Consider the following 18270-nt stretch of genomic DNA (forward strand, 5'->3'; position numbering starts at 1 on the left):
GTGAAGCTATTTCAAGTCCTAAAAGATGATGTGAAAGTGCTGTACTCAATATGCCAGCAAATTTGGAAAACTCAGCAGTGGCCGGAGGACTGGAGAAGGTCAGTTTTCATTCCAATCCCAAAGAAAGGCAATGCAAAAGAATGCTCAAACTACTGCACAATTGCACTCATCTCACACACTAGTAAAGTAATGCTCAAAATTCTCCAACCCAGGCTTCTACAGTACATGAACTGTGAACTTCCAGATGTTCAAGCAGGTTTTAGAAAAGGCAGAGGAACCAGAGATCAAATTGCCAACGTCCATTGGATCACAGAAAAAGCAAGAGAGTTCCAGAAAAACATCTATTTCTGCTTTATTGACTATGCCAAAGCCTTTGACTGTGTGGATCACAACAAACTGTGGAAAATTCTTAAAGAGATGGGAATACCAGACCACCTCACCTGCCTCTTGAGAAATGTGTATGCAGGTCAAGAAGCAACAGTTAGAACTGGACATGGATTAACAGACTGGTTCCAAATTGGGAAAGGAGTACGTCAAGGCTGTATATTGTCACCCTGCTTATTTAACTTTTATTCAGAGTACATCATGAGAAATGCTGGGCTGGATGAAACACAAGCTGGAATCAAGATTACCGGAAGAAATATCAATAACCTCAGATATGCAGATGACACCACCCTTAGGGCAGAAAGCGAAGAAGAACAAAAGAGCCTCTTGATGAAAGTGAAAGAAGAGAGTGGAAAAAAACTAAGATCGTGGCATCTGCCATCTCTTTATGGCAAATAGATGGTGAAACAGTGGAAACAGTGTCAGACCTTATTTTGGGGGGCTCCAAAATCACTGCAGATGGTGACTGCAGCCATGAAATTAAAAGATGCTTACTCCTTGGAAGAAAAGCTATGAACAACCAAGACAGCCTATTAAAAAGCAGAGACATTACTTTGCCAGCAAAGGTCCATCTAGTCAAAGCTGTGATTTTTCCAGTAGTCATGTATGGATGTAAGAGTTGGACCATAAAGAAAGATGAGTGCCAAAGAATTGATGCTTTTGAGCTGTGACGTGTTGGAGAAGACTCTTGAGAATCCCTTGGAGAGTAAGGAGATCCAACCAGTCCATCCCAAAGGAAATCAGTCCTGAATATTCATTGGAAGGACTGATGTTGAAGCTGAAACTCCAATACTTTGGCCACCTGACATGAAGAGCTGACTTATTTGAAAAGACCCTGAAGTTGGGAAAGACTGAAGGCGGGAGGAGAAGGGGATGACAGAGGATGACATGATTGGACGGCATCACCAACTCAATGGACATGAGTTTGAGTAAACTCTGGGAGTTGGTGATGGACAGGGAGACCTGGCGTGCTGCAGTCCATGGGGTCGCAAAGAGTTGGACACAACCAAGTGACTGAACTGAACAAAGAGTAAAAACAAGGCAATTAAAATACAATAAACTCTTAATTAACCAGGTAAAAAAATCAAATGTTGATAGATAATCCTCAATTTCATTTATAACAAACCTGCTTACAATTATGGCATAAAATTATTTTTATGTAAACAATTAAAATATTTAATATTAAGGAATAGAAAAAGCAAGGGAATTCCAGAAAAACATCTACTTCTGCTTCATTGACTATGATAAAGCCTTTGTGTGGATCACAACAAATTGCGGAAAATTCTTAAAGAGATGGTAATACTAGACCACCTCACCTGCCTCCTGAGAGGCAGATCAAGAAACAACAGTTAGAACAAGTCATGGAACAATGGACTGGCTCCAGATTGGGAAGGGGTACATCAAGGCGGTATATTGTCACTTACTTATTTAACTTATATGCAGAATATATCATGCTAAGTGTGGGGATGGATGAAGCACAAGCTGGAATCAAGATGGCTGGGACAAATATCAATAACCTCAGATATGCAGATGATACCACCCTTATGGCAGAAAGCAAAGAGGAACTAAAAAGCCTCTTGATGAAGATTAAAGAGGAGAGTGAAAAAGCTGGCTTAAAACTCAGCATTCGAAAAATGAAGATCATGGCATCTGGTCTCATCATTTCATGGCTAATAGATGGGGAAACAATGGAAACAGTGAGAGACTATTTTCTTGGGGTCCAAAACCTCTGCAGATGGGGACTGCAGCCATGAAATTAAAAGATGCTTGATCCTTGGAAGAAAAGTTACGACCAACCTAGACAGCATATTAAAAAGCAGAGACCTTACTTTGCCAACAAAGGTCCGTCTAGTCAAAGCTGTGGGTTTTCCAGTAGTCATGTATGGATGTGAGAGTTGGATCATAAAGAAGCATTGAATAATTGATGCTTTTGAACTGTGGTGTTGGAGAAGACTCTTGAGAGTGCCTTGGACTGCAAGGAGATCCAACCAGTCAATTCTAAAGGAAATCAGTCCTGAATATTTATTGGAAGGACTGATGGTGAAGCTGAAACTCCAATACTTTGGCCACTTGATACAAAGAATGTCTCATTAGAAAAGACCTTGATGCTGGGAAAAATTGAAGGCAGGAGGAGAAAGGGATATAGAGGATAAGTAGGTTTGACGGTATCACCAACTCATGGACATGAGTTTGAACAAGCTCCAGAGACGGGGCAAGACAGGGAAGCCTGATGTGTTGCAGTCTATGAGGTCGCAGAGTCGGACACAACTGAGCGACTGAACAACAACAGAAAATCCTTTAAGATAATAATATTTTTAGATGTCAAATATAATAGCTTTCATGAAGAAAACTTTGCCAACAGCCAAAAGGTTAAAATGTCTTATTACATCATATATTTTTAGTTAAGATGTTTTATTACTATTATTAAATATTAGAAAAAGAGGCAGATCCAAAAGTATGTTTTTCCCTTTCTCTCCTTTTCTCATTCCTTAACTAGTTCCTAGTTCTTATAGCCCTAACTCGGTGATGTGGACATTCACAGCCACAGCATTCTTCTTTTTATTTGCCACACAGTAGCAATAGTTTCAGAGGTAGACATTTCATAATTATCCAACAGGAGATGCAGGCCTGATTGTAATATATGAAGTGTGATGTTTTTTGGTTCCTATGCAGTTTCAAACAATCTAACCTGCAAATGTTTCACTTAGTTATATTAATTTTAAATTTCTTACAAGTCCTCCAATTTTAAAAGTACAGTTTTCAAAACTGTTAACCTGCTATGCAGATTGGACATGCATGCATGTGTACATGCACACACAAAATTCAATTTATAGTACAGTCTTAAAAAGGCTGCTTTCTCTTATCTCTACCAATTAAGCAGTACATACAGGAGACACACATGCCTGTAATTCAGGAGACATGCGAGATGGAGGTTTGATCCCTGGGTCAGGAAGATGTGACGCTAGTGGTAAAGAACCCGCCTGCTGATGCAGGAGATATAAGAGACTTGGGTTTGATCCCTGGTTCGGGAAGATCCACTGGAGAATGGAATGGCAACTCACTCCAGTATTCTTGCCTGTAGAATCCCATGGACAGGGGAGCCTGGTGGACAACAGTTCTTAGGTTCACAAAGAGTTTGACATGACTAAAGCAACTTGGCACACAAGGGACTAAGCACATCCCGAAGTAGATGACGAGGGAACACAAAGTTGTACTGCATATAGCTACTAGTCTCAAATGGTTTGACTCAGACATGATTTTTAAAACAGTGGAACATTGAAGCACACAATAAATTCCAATGAAGTTCAGATAATACTGGTAAAATTTTGCAAAAGAGGCAGATGTTGGGTGAACCAGTAAAGAGTAAGTACAACTTGAGGGGAGCATTTGTACAAAAAAAAGTATAGAAAAGGTAGGAGTGGAGCCTGATTGTGAATGGCCTTGAGGGGGTATGATGATAAGCATCTATATCTAGCCTCAGGAACGCTTATTGGGAGAAGAAGGAACCTTGAGAGCCAACTTGATTGAGCTGGTATTTTAAGGCCATTCCGAAAAGTTTCCCTAAAATGAGCATTTACAACATATAAAATAGCAGTCAACACTTAGTGAAATTGTCAGGCATTGTCAATTCTCACTACTTTCTATATATTAACTTATTTAATCCTCAGAGCACCTCTAGAAGGTGGGGACTATTACCACCATTTTTATAGATAACCAAAGCATAGAGAGATTAAATAACTGCCCAAGATCACCCTGCTAGGAAGCTGCAAAGTTGATATTTGAACCTTCGTAAGTCTGGTTCCAGAATCTGAGTCCCTAACTACCCCAAACATGCTTTCTTTTATTGTGGCTACAAATTTTGTTTTTATATACTTTAATAGATACTTGTAAAAATATAAATATAAATAATATACATTCAACATATATTTTAATAATATATTTTGGAATATTTGTGGTACAGGGTTTGTTTCCAGGAAAAGGATCATAATTTATAATATTGTGCCAACTGGGGATAAAAGAGAGGTCTGAACTTTCATTTTTCCTCCAGGAACCAATTAGGTCATAAGCCAAGGGTCTCCTGTGGTCTCCTGAGACACAGTGAGTTAAATCATGATGTCCTGCAGAGGGAATCAAAAGACATAAAAAGAAATCCACTCATCCTTTTTTCTCTGATGTTTCTGTGAGTTTTCAAGACTAGCACAGCTTTGCCATGGGCTGGCAACATGGTGTGATTTTAGCTCCCAGAAAATTTCTCTGGGCTCATCCTTTTCCCTCTCTCAAACTGTGGGGTAATCTTGGAGAGGTAAAAATTGTGTCAGAACAGTTGCTCCTAAGCTATGAAATGCTGAGTGATGCCAAGATGTCAACTACTCCATGTGAGTACTAAGGATGGTCCACAGCCTAAGTAATGTCTCATATATATTTGATACTATTTTTAAAATTATAATTCATCTTCCAAATGGATAAAGATGTGGTACATACATACAATGGAATATTACTCAGTCCAAAAAAAAATTAAATAATGCCACTTGTGGCAAAATGAATGGACCTAGAGATTTTGATACTAAGTGAAGTCAGACAGAGAAAGACAAATACCATATGACATCACTTATATATGAAATCCAAACATATAATACACATGAACTTATTTACAAAACAGAAACAGACTCACAGGCTTAGAGAATGAATTTATGGTTTCCAAGGAGGAAGGGTGGGGGGAGAGGGACAGATTGGGAGTTTCGGATTAACATGCATACACTGCAGTATTTAAAATAGATAATCAATAAGGACCTACTGTAAGACAAACAACAACAACAAAAAACAAGCCTAGTAAGATATGGCTTACTCACATACTAGAAATTATTAAGTTTAAAGTTATAAAAACCAAACTGCTAGAAAAAAGCATTTTTGAATAATTTAATATTTGACTGAAATTGGTTGTTTTGGTCATTACCTCCTCAAATAGGAAACTAAAAATACTCTAAAACCATGACTGGAGTCTGCAATCCTTTGGAAGGCTTACTGAATCTAGCCAGGGTATTAAATATCTATATGAAAAATGCCAAACAAAGATTAGAGATGACAGTATTTACCTATTAGTTATCTATGTAACTATTACAAAACTACTGCAAGGAATAATATGCATTAACAATGGTATCATGAAACACATAAAATACTAGCTAAATGCATGTGACAACATGATGACAGCCTTTAGGAACTTGTCAGGAAAAACTTATGGGTATCTGAATTTTAACAAATGATAATACTAAATGACAGTACTCATTAGAAAAGTTGCATTATTAAAACTTTGAAAATTTCAATTTCTAAAACCTCTGCCATACAGTAGAGTTTACTGTAGTAAAGAATATGACTAATGAACTGGTAAATTTTATGACATACTAAAGAAAATTCATTAGATATGAATTGCTACCTTAAGGACATAGATTATCCCAGAAATAAGGTATAATTTTGGGGGTCTCTGTAAACAATTTACTTTTATAAAAACAAAAAGTGTTTCAAATGTAGACAAACATGGGCTGCAAAGGCTTACCTGCTAGCCTTTTTTTTTTTTAAAGAGATAAATTGATTTAAAACATAACTGAACAGAAAGGTTGTTATAAATTTTCACAGGCTATCATTGACCGATCATTAGAGAATAGAAGTCAATCAATTAAAACATAGTTCTTGAGTCCCTCTCCCCCGAAGACGTCAATGAGGATACTGCTTACACCACAGCCTGACTAGAAGCTGTGACCAGACTGGCTCCCTTTTAGTGGCGCTCTCTTCTGTTCTGGAGTTCAGCCATCTTAAAGTTCTTCATCTGTTCTCTCCAATAAAGTGAATAATTTTCCCATTGGGAAAATCTTAAACAATCAGAATGATCCACAGGTGAAACAAGCTAACCTGGGAAATAAATTCTTCATCACTAAGGATGCTCACAAATAGACAGATAAATAATTGCCCGGGTGTAGCTGAAGGGATTTAGCTGTCAAGTGGTAGCTGAATTATATATCCATTGGTTCTTTCAACCTTGAGAGTCTATGAATCTCTACTCTGAAGTACTTCATAAAAATCCCAGGGGAGAGGCCAGAACCACCATTTCCTTCTTGGGAGGACCTAACTGGAGTCCCTTTGAACCAGAACTTATCATAAACACTTAATGGTGGTGTCTGAATCCTTGATTTTTAAAAAAATCTAGAATACGTCAAAGCTCTGTCCAAAGGAAATGGAAGAAGAATGTCCTTCCTATCAGTGGGCTGCTGTCTATGCTGTTAAGTTTACTTCTAAAGTCTGCCAAGGTAGTAGATTTCACACCCCTCTTATATGGAATAAAATGAAGCATGAGAACACCTGGGGGACTGCTAAAAATTTCTCTAAAAATCACGTCCTTTCAAAAGTATAGTGAACAATCTGGTAATATGAATAAAGATTCTCCCATGAATTTATTCCAAAGAAATAACAGAACAAGTACACAGAGCTGAATGTCGAAGGATATTTATTAAAGTGTTTATACCAGTCAAAATATGCAATCAATCTAAATGTCCAAAAAAAGGCCCTGGTTAAAAAGGCACTGTGGTAAAGTTTTACCTAAAATAATGATATAGATCTACTTTTGACAAAGATTATCCACAACATAAGTGAAAACACAACTCTCAAAAGAAATAATGTCATGATCATGTGTTCGTGGGATTACATATGCACACATGCATAGATTCCTATAAAGCAAACAGACAAACTAAATTTTAAATAAATTTCTAGTCTCTGACTGGCATTAGACAAAAGATAAAACCTATTAGCTGAAAATAATATACAAATAAAAGAATTACATAGTGTCATATACATTAATTAATTAGTTATTGTTTTGTAAAACCCCTGCTAAGTAGATCACATTAATAGTGTGGTTACTTAGTAGAGGAATTTGTAACAACAGACATAGATGGTTCTGGTGTTGGAATTAGAACTTAGAAGTTTCAAATACTTTTCTGCTTTGTTTTCTTTCTTTTTTTTCTCTTTAAAAGCAATCTTTTAAAAATAATTAGGTAAAAACTAGTATCTTATATTGATAACATGAAAAACATATGGATGAATCTGAGAAAGTGTGTTAAGATTTAAAAGAGGTTATGGTTAGAGAATTGGGCTCAGTTGATATAGCCAGTATATAGATATGAAGATGGTGTTAACTGCTATACTATAATTGCAAAAACTGAGAGGAATTACGTGAATGCTTTATACTGACTGTTGAGGGATGGCTTTTCTCAGCAGATAACATTTAAGCCAAGGTCAGAACAAGGAACAAACCATTAAAAAACTGGGAGAAAGAGCACTCTGAGCAAAGGGTCTAAGGTAGGAATGAAGCAATAATGTCCCAGGAACTAAAAGAAGGTAAGGATGGAAAGGCAGTAGCAGAGAGGAAGTGGTAAGAATTATAGTTTAGAATGGTGATCAAGGCAGTGCAAGTTTGATGCATGAAGTAGGGCACTCAAGGCCAGTGCTCTGGGACAACCCAGAGGGATGGGGTGGGGAGAGAGGTGGGAGGGAGGTTCAGGATGGGGGGACACATGTACACCAGTGGCTGATTCATGTTGATGTATGGCAAAAACCATCACAATAATGTAAAGCAATTATCCTCCAATTAAAAAAAAAAGAATAGTGGTCAGCGACTACATCATACAGGATTTTGAAGCAAGGGGAAGGAAATTAGATTTTATCCTAAATGCAGTGGGAAGCTGTTGGACGGTTTTAACTAGAGAAATGACATGATCTGGTTTACATTTTAAAATGATCGCCCTGACAGATATGTTAATAACAAAATAAGTGAAAAAGAATCAGAGTGGGTATACTAGTTAGGAGGTTGGTTTTTTCCCAGGGTTAGAGATATAGTTTTAGGAAACATTGGCACTTGGACAGCATTTAGAGTGAAGAGTCACCTAGAAGCACATAGTGAGAATTCATGACAAAGGCCTGAGGCACTCTAACAAGTAGAGATCTGGTGGAAGATGATAAACAAGCAAAAGGAGCTGGTATATGTCAAGTATGGTATAATGGAAGTTCCAAGGGAAAAAAAAAAAGTTTAATGGAAGGTGTGGTCAACTGTCTCAAACAGTAATGAGGTCTAATAAAACATAAACAAAGAAATGACCACTGGATTTGACATTAAGGAAGTCATTGGTGACTTTGACAATAGTGATCTCAATAGATGATGATGATGGAAGATTAGATAGATGTGGCTGCTGCTAAGTCTCTTCAGTTGTGTTCGACTCTGTGCAACCCCATAGACGGCAGCCCACCAGGCTCCCCGTCCCTGAGATTCTCCAGGCAAAAACACTGGAGTGGGTTGCCATTTCCTTCTCCAATGCATGAAAGTGAAAAGTGAAAGTGAAGTTGCTCAGTCGTATCCGACTCTTAGCGACCCCATGGACTGCAGCCCACCAGGCTTCTCCATCCATGGGATTTTCCAGGCAAGAGTACTGGAGTGGGCTGCCATTGCCTTCTCCGATAGATGTGGCATATATGGTCAATTATTCTGAAGGGTACATATGATAAACACAAAAGCCTACTTTCCTAGTCCTCACTTAACACAATGACGATTCATGTATCACAATATAAGTACTACACATGTAGAATCCTCACTCATACAAAATTGTCTCCAAATCCCAAAAGAGAATAAAAGAAGTTCCCTTCTAAGTCTCTGATACAGGGGCAGGAGATTCTCTCTCTTCAGGGCCTAAAATCCAGTAACTGAATTTTACTAATTTGTTCTTCAAATGTCTCTTGAAATTAAACCTTCCTTTTCAACCTCAAATCAGTTACCAAGTTAGATTCTTATTATTTACACCAGTCTCCTAGCTATGGTCTAGGACTCTAGGCCCTTATTTGTCTTGCACACTGATGCAGATTAATCTTCCTGAAAAGCCATTCCACCACATTCCTCTCAGCTCAACATTTTTCTGTTTGTTTTTTGTTTGTTTTACTGGCTCCTTAACTGCCTATTAAACCCAGTGTAAATGCTTAAGCCTGACACTACGGCCAGGGCCACCATACAGAGTCAGCTACTCTGGTTGTGCACTGGCAGATTCTGATATGAACACTGACTCCAGAAGTTATAAACCGAGGTGAGACTGCTTAAGACTTCAGCTCTGGTTCTTAATCTCTTCTTTTACTGCTCCCTACATGTAACCCTGTTCTATCCAAACTACTGTCTATACCAAGCTCTACTTATTTCTCATCTTGTGCCACCACCTTTTCTCTTTTACCTATTAAATATGCCTCAAGTTTTCTGAAGAACTTTCCTGACTCCATTTTTCCTACAAGAGTCCTTTCCTAACTCATTTCCACACTGATCTTTCACTTACTTGGTACTCTTCCCCAGAACTTATGTAAGCCATTACGCCATGAATGGTTAGTTCGGGGTATTGGCACGCAACCCTAAGGTCATAAATTTCACCTCCACCTGTGTATGTTTCACTCTGTTCCATACACAGACTGTACTGCTAACTTGAGCCAACTCTCTCCCAAACTGCAAGAACTTCCAGAGTTATAGTAACCCATCCATTTCTTTATAAAAAGATACTTAATATTCTGTTGATGTTTATTTCCTAATGAGTGAGGTTCTACATACTCTGAAATATTCTCGGTTTCTCATTTACATGCTCCAGTCTCATAGGTATGTGTTGAGTGTTTCTGTTTTAAGTTAGAATTGTGAAAGATCTTAGAAATTATGTAGCCTAATCTACCTTACTTTCAAATGAAGAAAGGTAAAAAGACATTAACTTCCTTTTTCTCAAAGTTGTATGTATACTGCTGCACACCAGGATCTAGGTTTTTTCATTTCTAGTGCAACTTGATTTATACACTATGAGAAAACTTTAAGAAGAAAATAAAGGACAAAGTTAACTTTAATGACAGTGCAAAAAATAGAGGCTGTGGCTATAAATGAAAGCAACTTTATATGTACAGTATTATTTTATTAATACTAGTGACATAAATATTTTCACTAGAAGAAGAATACCTTCAAATACAAAAATATGCTTTGTTTTTGTTAGCCAAGAACAAAGCTTAAACTGATCCTCAGCATTCTATTCTGAAAAAGGCAAGTGATCTGTAAACAAACTTATTACAGACTGACTTTTAAAAACAGCTTTCTAGACTTGTGTGTAGTTTGTTTAAATTCAACCAAATATTTCTGCTGTACATATACATTATACACCAACCACCAAAATTCAAGATTATGATTAAAGCAATTAATATCTGAGGTTCTATCAGAAAAACAAAGTCATGTGTATATATTTTATCATAATCTAGCTCTTTGAAAATTAGCTACAAATTTTAACTGTCACATAATCCAAACATTCATTTAGACAAAGATGATCTCTATCATCTTAAGTTGTGGAGTATTTTATCAAGTGCTTCCTCATCTTAATTCTCATTATGTAGCACAAAGTAATAGTTAAGAACATGGACTCTTAGATCAGGCAAACAGTTCTGCTACTTGCTGGTTGGTTTTGCACAGGTTATACCTCTTGTACTTCTCTTTGTCTTAGCTTTTAAAAAATCTATTAGATGGCAATAATAACAGTATTGACCTTCAGAGGGTAGTTAAAAGGACTGCATTGCTACTTGTAAAATATTCTGAATATTGCCTGGCACATAGAGTGCACCATATGGCTTCTTAAACTTAAGATAAAAATAAATGCGATGACGTGGGTCTTTCTCTCACTTTACAGATGAGAAAACTAAATTTGTAAAATCATTTGCCAAGGTCACAAACATTATCAGTAAAGAACCATCTCTAAGAGCCCACTTTACACTACCAATAGTTTCTAATAATTCTCAATTATGAAAGTTCATTCTTATTTTTCACCTCAGACAAAAAAATGACTCATTTTTAGAGTAGAAGTTACCCTACCTACTCAGGGCATAGATTCTAGAAAGCCCCTAAGACAGACATATCGTCAAGGATTCCTGGTATTAGAAGAATTTTCAATGTTTCAATATTCTGTTTGTGTACTCAAAACCACTTACAGTTAATTACAACCAAGCTTGGTCCCTTTATTATCAAAGAAAAATGAGCAGCTTCTGTGGGCAAGACAACAGGGGATAAGTTAAAAAGTGGGGCAGGAGTGGAGAGGGGAGAGTCTTGGCTTTTGTATATAATTCAGTTTAAAAACTCAAAGGAACATTGTGAATTTTAATTAATCTACAGATGAAGAAATTAGACTTCATAGAAGTGACAGTTCAGACACACAGAGCAATATAATGGTAAACTAAGGCCTTAAACTAAGATCTCCTGTGCATATAAAACATTAAAAATTTGAGGACTTATTTCCAAGTTTCATCCAGTATGCCTACCTAAACTCTACTCCCCAGTTAGTCCAAATCCAATTCTAGCTCAGGCAAGAATCATGAACAGAGAGTCAGCCTCATGTATTTGTTAGTATCAAGGTCATTCTTACTGCTCATTCTGTACAGGTTATCCAGCTCTGAATATTGATTCTAGCCCTTATTGTAAAACATCTTGATGTCTAATTCCCAATCTGTTTCCCTTTGAATTCTCACTGGACTTCCCTGTTTACATGGTTACTCTGCTGCAATCCTAACAGAATTTTCTTTGTTTCTTTGCTCATGCACTGAGACATGAGGATTGTGCCCTCAATATCTATTATATCTATAGGGATTCCTATATGCAATCGCTACCCAAGCTAAACCTGGTATTTTGAAAGCTGCAAAAGAAGAGTTGTAAATGAGTTGGAAAACCAAAGCCGGAAGATAAGCAGGGGTTAAAAGCCTTAACTAAGGAGTACACTGTTACAAACTGTGTATTTTCCAATGGAGAAGTTGAAAATCTGCCAACTTTTGTCTAGCACCTGATTGCAGTGAAATTTCAACTCAGATGGGAAGTAGATCCAAAGGGAAATTCTCTCATAAGCTTCAGGTGTTACTATTGCTCTAATGGCTGTTTGTCTCTAATTAGACCATAAAATCCAGGCATGCAGAAACCAGGTCTACACAGCCATCATTCTATTACCAGTGTCTAGAACAGTGGGCTTCCCTGATAGCTCAGTTGGTAAAGAATCCACCTGCAATGCAGGAGACCCTGGTTCGATTCCTGGGTCAGGAAGATCCCCTGGAAAAGGGGTAGGCTACCCACTCCAGTATTCTTGGGCTTTCCTTGTGGCTCAGCTGGTAAAGAATCCACCTGCAATGTGGGAGATCTCGATTCAATCCCTGGGTTCGGAAGATCCCTGGAGAAGGGAAAAGTTACCCATTCCAGTAATCTGGCCTAGAGAATTCCATGGACTGTATAGTCCATGGGATCACAAAGAGTCAGACACGACTGAACGAATTTCACTTTCAGGACAGTGCCTGATATATAGAAGATGCTCAATGAATACATAAGCATAATGAAAAACAATTAAGCATAGTTATTTAATAAGTAAGATCTCAGGTGTAGATTAAAGATTACAGACTGAAGTATGTGAAGTATGGCCAAGTTTGATTAAAAGATTAAACTGAGGAATTCAGGTTTTATAGGACAAATGAGCTCAGATTATTAGTTCTGTAACAAATGGCAGACTGAAGGTGTCAAAACATCAGGCAATGCACAAGAAGCTCTTTTAACTTTTATTTTACTATGTTTTTTAAAAGACAGAATTTAACTTATTCACACTGACATTTCAGCAAAAAGTTGTTAAAATACACACACATACCCAACCAAAATGATTGTTTCAAGCATGTTCCTGGGACCCAATCATCAGTATCTCAAGAGAATTTATTTCCTAAATTCCAATTTGACAGCCATTTCTGCCATTTGATAGTGTATTCTCTAAAATGCTGACAGCAGGTAATTTTGAGGGTCTGATCTTACACATATCTCACACCAAATCTCATAGAAACCAAAGGAAAAAGCCTTGGTTAATTCTCTAATCACTAATTCTCTATTGTTAACAATCAGTAGAACTAACCAATGGAAATGCACTAAAGAAAAGCAGACTTAGTGATTTGTTAAGTGACAATTTAGACTTTCAATTATTTTCAATGCTGTAAAATGTTTCTTAAGTTTTTCTAAATCTGTTCATGTTTGTAGACATTCTATCAGGCTCACAACTGGTACTGTGCAATTTTCATATATATGTGTATATATACACACACATACACACAAAATTTTAATTATTGTGAAAAAAATCAAGATAAGATATTCATTCCATCATTCTTAAGATATTTTAAGATTAATAGTATTTTCTAAAGCACTATGAACTTCTTGATACAAGGATCTAAAAGTTAAAAGTCAAATAGTTCTAGTTCTAAAACTAAAGAACATAAGAGAATTCTGGAAGTATACAAGGTGCTCCTTTGATGTGAGGTATAACAAGACTATTTACTCAGAACTCAGCCCATGCTAAGTTCCTCTGTTCCCTAAGTTATTTACAGTCAAATAATAAGTACTATCTCTTTTCCCACCTTTGCAAATATCACATAATATAAAATAGCAACTACCTACCAATTTGAATTTGTTTACCATAACTATTAGATAAACTACAGTAATAAAAAAAATACAATGCTGTGTAGTTTCCAAAACACTATCATATGCTACAGTTAAACTTTAAAAAAGCATATATTTTATGTCATTTAAACTGCTCAGATGATTATATTATAGATTAAAAGCTTGCATAACAAAGAAATAAGGCATTTATGATTAGTATTTACATATCTTCCATCAAAATAATTTCTAACTAAAAGTGCTCTAAAGGTAAAACACAAAAGTAACTACTCTTTATAGTAGTAAAGCAACTGGTGAGTTCATTAAAAAAAAAAAACCTCAATCTAATTATTCAACTACTTATTATTGAATTTTTACCCAGTTGTTAACAAATAGATATTTCCTAGGCACAGAAGAGTAAAAAGAGTTCATGAGAAGCCAAGGAAGATAAAGCTTGTACTTCACACAATTCTGCAAGGCGACTCTCTTCCCTGAGGACTACAATTGTCTGTCGCAACAAACATCATTTCTTTTACAATCTGAATTCCCAACTACATGAAACCTCTATATACGAGTATCCACATTCCCCTTCTGGCTCCTTACCAATTCAACCACAGTAATTCCTGTGGAGATAAGGGAATTCTTATAGAAAATAATCAGAAAAGAACAGAAGGATAAGTAACTAAGAATTGTGATCAAAATAAAGAGAAAAAAAGGGGGAGGAAAGGGACAGGGATACAGAATAGACAAAGAGGAAAGAACAAATAGGAAAATAAGAAGGGGGAAATATAAAAGGAAAAAATAAAACTGAATAAGAGTAGACCTATTTATTATTTGACAATAAGAGTAGAGATGATTTGTTTGACAATTATATTGCTTATAATGATTTTTCTGTTGGCTTTAGACAAATGATCTCAAAAGATAATTTATCTAAGGGACACATAAGATGCCAAAATTATAACTCATCTTAAACCTAAAATATTAAACTTTTATATTCTTCTATAGAACTGTGATGGTTCTAAAATGTGGCCTAACTGGGAGGTAAATACTGACGTTATATCAAACAGAGGTAAATTCAAATACTGAGTAATCGTAGGCAAGTTAAAATAATAATTCTCTCAGAAATTTCTGAGAAAGAAAAAGATTCTCTGGCATACCTTGCTATGGTGAAGTGAAAGTGAAAGTCGCTCAGTCGTGTCCAACTCTTTGCAACCCCCTGGACTACACAGTCCATGGAATTCTCCAAGCCAGAATACCAAAGTGGGTAGCTTTTCCCTTCTCCAGGGGATCTTCCCAACCCAGGGATGGAACCCAGGTCTCCCGCCTTGTCGGCAGATTCTTTACCAGCTGAGCCACAAGGGAAGCCCCTTGCTATGGTAGGAACTATCAAATTAAATTTCAGTAATTATTTAACCTTCAAAAGCAAACCTCATTGAAATGAGGTTATATACAACATAACTGATGGCCAAAGTAAAAAAATTTATGTAAAGCTCTAAAACAAATTAACCTTTAATAACTCTCACAACTGCAAAAGTAAAACATTCACTGCAGAATCTGATTTTACTGTTTTCACAAAGAAGACAGCAGGATGTAGTGAGGACAGTCCTGGGCAAGCTGAGACATGTCACTCAATTTATGTAAATACTGATAATGGTAAGTGTGAGGGAAGAAAGGTACTTTTCCCCTTTACTTGGGTTGGGTCTCTGTATACAGGAGGAGAGCAAGACTTCACCACAACCCTTATCTTCCCACCAAGGAACATACTGGAGAGAAATGACTAATTTCTATATTCACCCATTTTATGAATTCTTCCACAAGACTGGTAGGATGGGTAACATGACTGGTTTGGTTTTGGTAGTCATTAGGCTATTTCCAGTCGAAATGGAGTAACAGGGACTTGATTTACCTACACGCCTAAACCACAACAAAATACAAACAACTGTTTCCAGGCATTGGACAACAGACAGTGCAAGACAGTGATCTCTGAGAGAAAAATAAACAGGTGAGTCCTACAACTGTCCAGCTTTAATGCCTGGAGAAAGTTTCCAGGCTGAAGAAAGGAGAAAGTTTCCAGGAGAGAGGAGAAGGCAGACAGAACCCAGCAGTCTCCCTGAGTAAAGGACAAAGGAACTAAGGGAAAGGGAGGTTAGGTGGCTAGAGTCACAGGGCAGAGTAACAGACAAAGGAGAGTAGGGTGCAGAAGGCGAGCTCAAGAGAGAGGAGTAAAGAAAAAGTATAATATAATTATAAAATTCAGCAAATAAATATATATATACAGCAAGAGTGAACCTTAGCAAAACGTATAGACTTTTGATGATGATGTATCAATGTAGATTCACTGACTAACAAATGTACCACCATGTCATGGGGTATCCATAGTAGAGGAAGTTGTGCATGTGTGGGTAAAAGTGTGTATATGGCACTTTGTGCTCACAGTTTGGCTGAGAATCTAAAAATCCTTTCTAAAGAACATTTATTAATTAAAAAAAAATATTTCCCTTTTATACAATTCCAGGAAAATATTCTTTTTGCTTTCTGCAGATTTAAAACATAAAAATCAATAATGAAAATAATCTATTCACTTATCCCAAATTGTACTTAAGAAGTTTCCCTTAGGAAACATAAATTATAGAAAAAAAATAATTGAAAGCAACATCACAAGCCAAGAAAGAAAATGATCAAAGCTCAGGTGAGTTTTTACCTCCTAGGACCAAAAATAAAATGACATTCTGTACAAACTTAAATTAATATAATTTATGTTTTATATAGAAGGACTGATGCTGAAGCTGAAGCTCCAATACTCTGGCCACCTGATGCGAAGAGATGACTCATTAGAAAAGACCCTGATGCTGGGAAAGATTGAAGGCAGGTGGAGAAGGGGACAACAGAGGACAAGATGGTTGAGTGGCATCACCGACTCAATGGACATGAGTTTGAGCAAGCTCCAGGAGATGGTGAAGGACAGGGAAGCCTGGTGTGCTACAGTCCATGGGGTCGCAAAGAGTCAGACACTACTGAGTGACTAAACAACAACAACATGTTTTATATTAAGCACTTTAATGTCTGATAGGTATGAATATACTTAAAAGTGTTCAGGGCCTGAAAAATAAGTGTGAGTTACTGAAAGAAGAGAGAAATATTACTGCTGCAACAATTATTTGCTATTTAACTTGTATTACAGGTAAAAAAAAAAACTGTTGTGTGACTGAGGGAAGCACAGCTCTTATAAAAACTGACATACTCAAAGTCTACTGACAACAATCTTGTTTCTCATATGTGTAATCTCTGGTGCTGCATTTCTTGGACAAAATTCCCCTGGACTAGACTAGTGAATATCTATATTCAGTTCTGTATTTTGAGAATATGCCAGAATAAGAGTCCATAATGAGCAGTACAGCACAGTATATTGTATAATGGTGGTTTTCAGCATTCTATATATACAGCAGTCTTGGAAATATTAATTTAATGCCAGTCAGATTAAGAACCTGCCTACAGGAAATAACTGAAAGAATAGTTAATTTCTTTCACTTATAAACTGAAGGCTGCTGGTCACCTTTCTCTGGTCTATAGCTGTGGAGCCACCATGCAGTTATAACACTAATATTTACAATGTCATAACAACAGCTGACATTTCCGAAGCTCTTACTATGTGCCAGATACCATGATGATTATTTTATCTTATTTAATCTTCACAATACTGAGAATATATCACACTGTTTTACCTCCCCAAATAGGCAGATTATATATGGAACAGTCATTCATATATAACCACTACTGTTAATTCATCAAATCCAAGATGTCATTAATTTTAAGACATATAACTATTTTATCTTTCATTAACAAAGAAAAATCTGCCAATTTAACTACAGTGGGCCATCAAAATGTAAGAAACAAATTTATTTCTGACTTCAAAGATGTAAAATATAGAAAATGTGTTAAAATCAACCAAATATGGTAACCCTAAAATTATAAGTTTAATCAGAATGTGATTCAAATGCAGTATTTCTTAATAGACTTGAAAACAAAGTGAGCTAACTAAGTGAATGCTTTTCAGCCTCTTTTGAAAAGAAATCCAATCTTGGAAAATGAAATCATTTATCCAACAAACAGAGAACTATAGCTGTAGGTGTTCATATGAACTGCATTCATACTTTATGCTTACATATTTTTAGTCAAAATATGTAAACTACTCAAAGTAAAAATGCCTTCATCAAAGTGTGCATTTAACAGGGACTGGTTAAAGTAAATCTATATTGTAATAAAAGGGTGAAATAAGACTGAATATTTATAGTGTTGTGGTTAAGATAATGATTAACAGACAATCTGAATCCCCATTCTGCTGCTAATAATGCAGCCCAAGGGAACCTAATTTGTCTCTCTAAACTTAACCTTTCTGAAAAATGGAGCTA

The 18270-nt window shown here is 36.5% G+C and overlaps 1 protein-coding gene across 6 annotated transcripts in view; it reads right to left on the reverse strand.

The window, feature by feature from the left end:
• Positions 1–18270, reverse strand: part of FAM214A (family with sequence similarity 214 member A) — an 84453-nt gene that overhangs the window by 25874 nt on the left and 40309 nt on the right. The gene's annotated exons all lie outside the window — the stretch shown is intronic.

This window comes from Oryx dammah, unplaced genomic scaffold, assembly GCF_014754425.2.
Source record: "Oryx dammah isolate SB20612 unplaced genomic scaffold, SCBI_Odam_1.1 HiC_scaffold_26, whole genome shotgun sequence".
NCBI classification, from domain to species: domain Eukaryota; kingdom Metazoa; phylum Chordata; class Mammalia; order Artiodactyla; family Bovidae; genus Oryx; species Oryx dammah.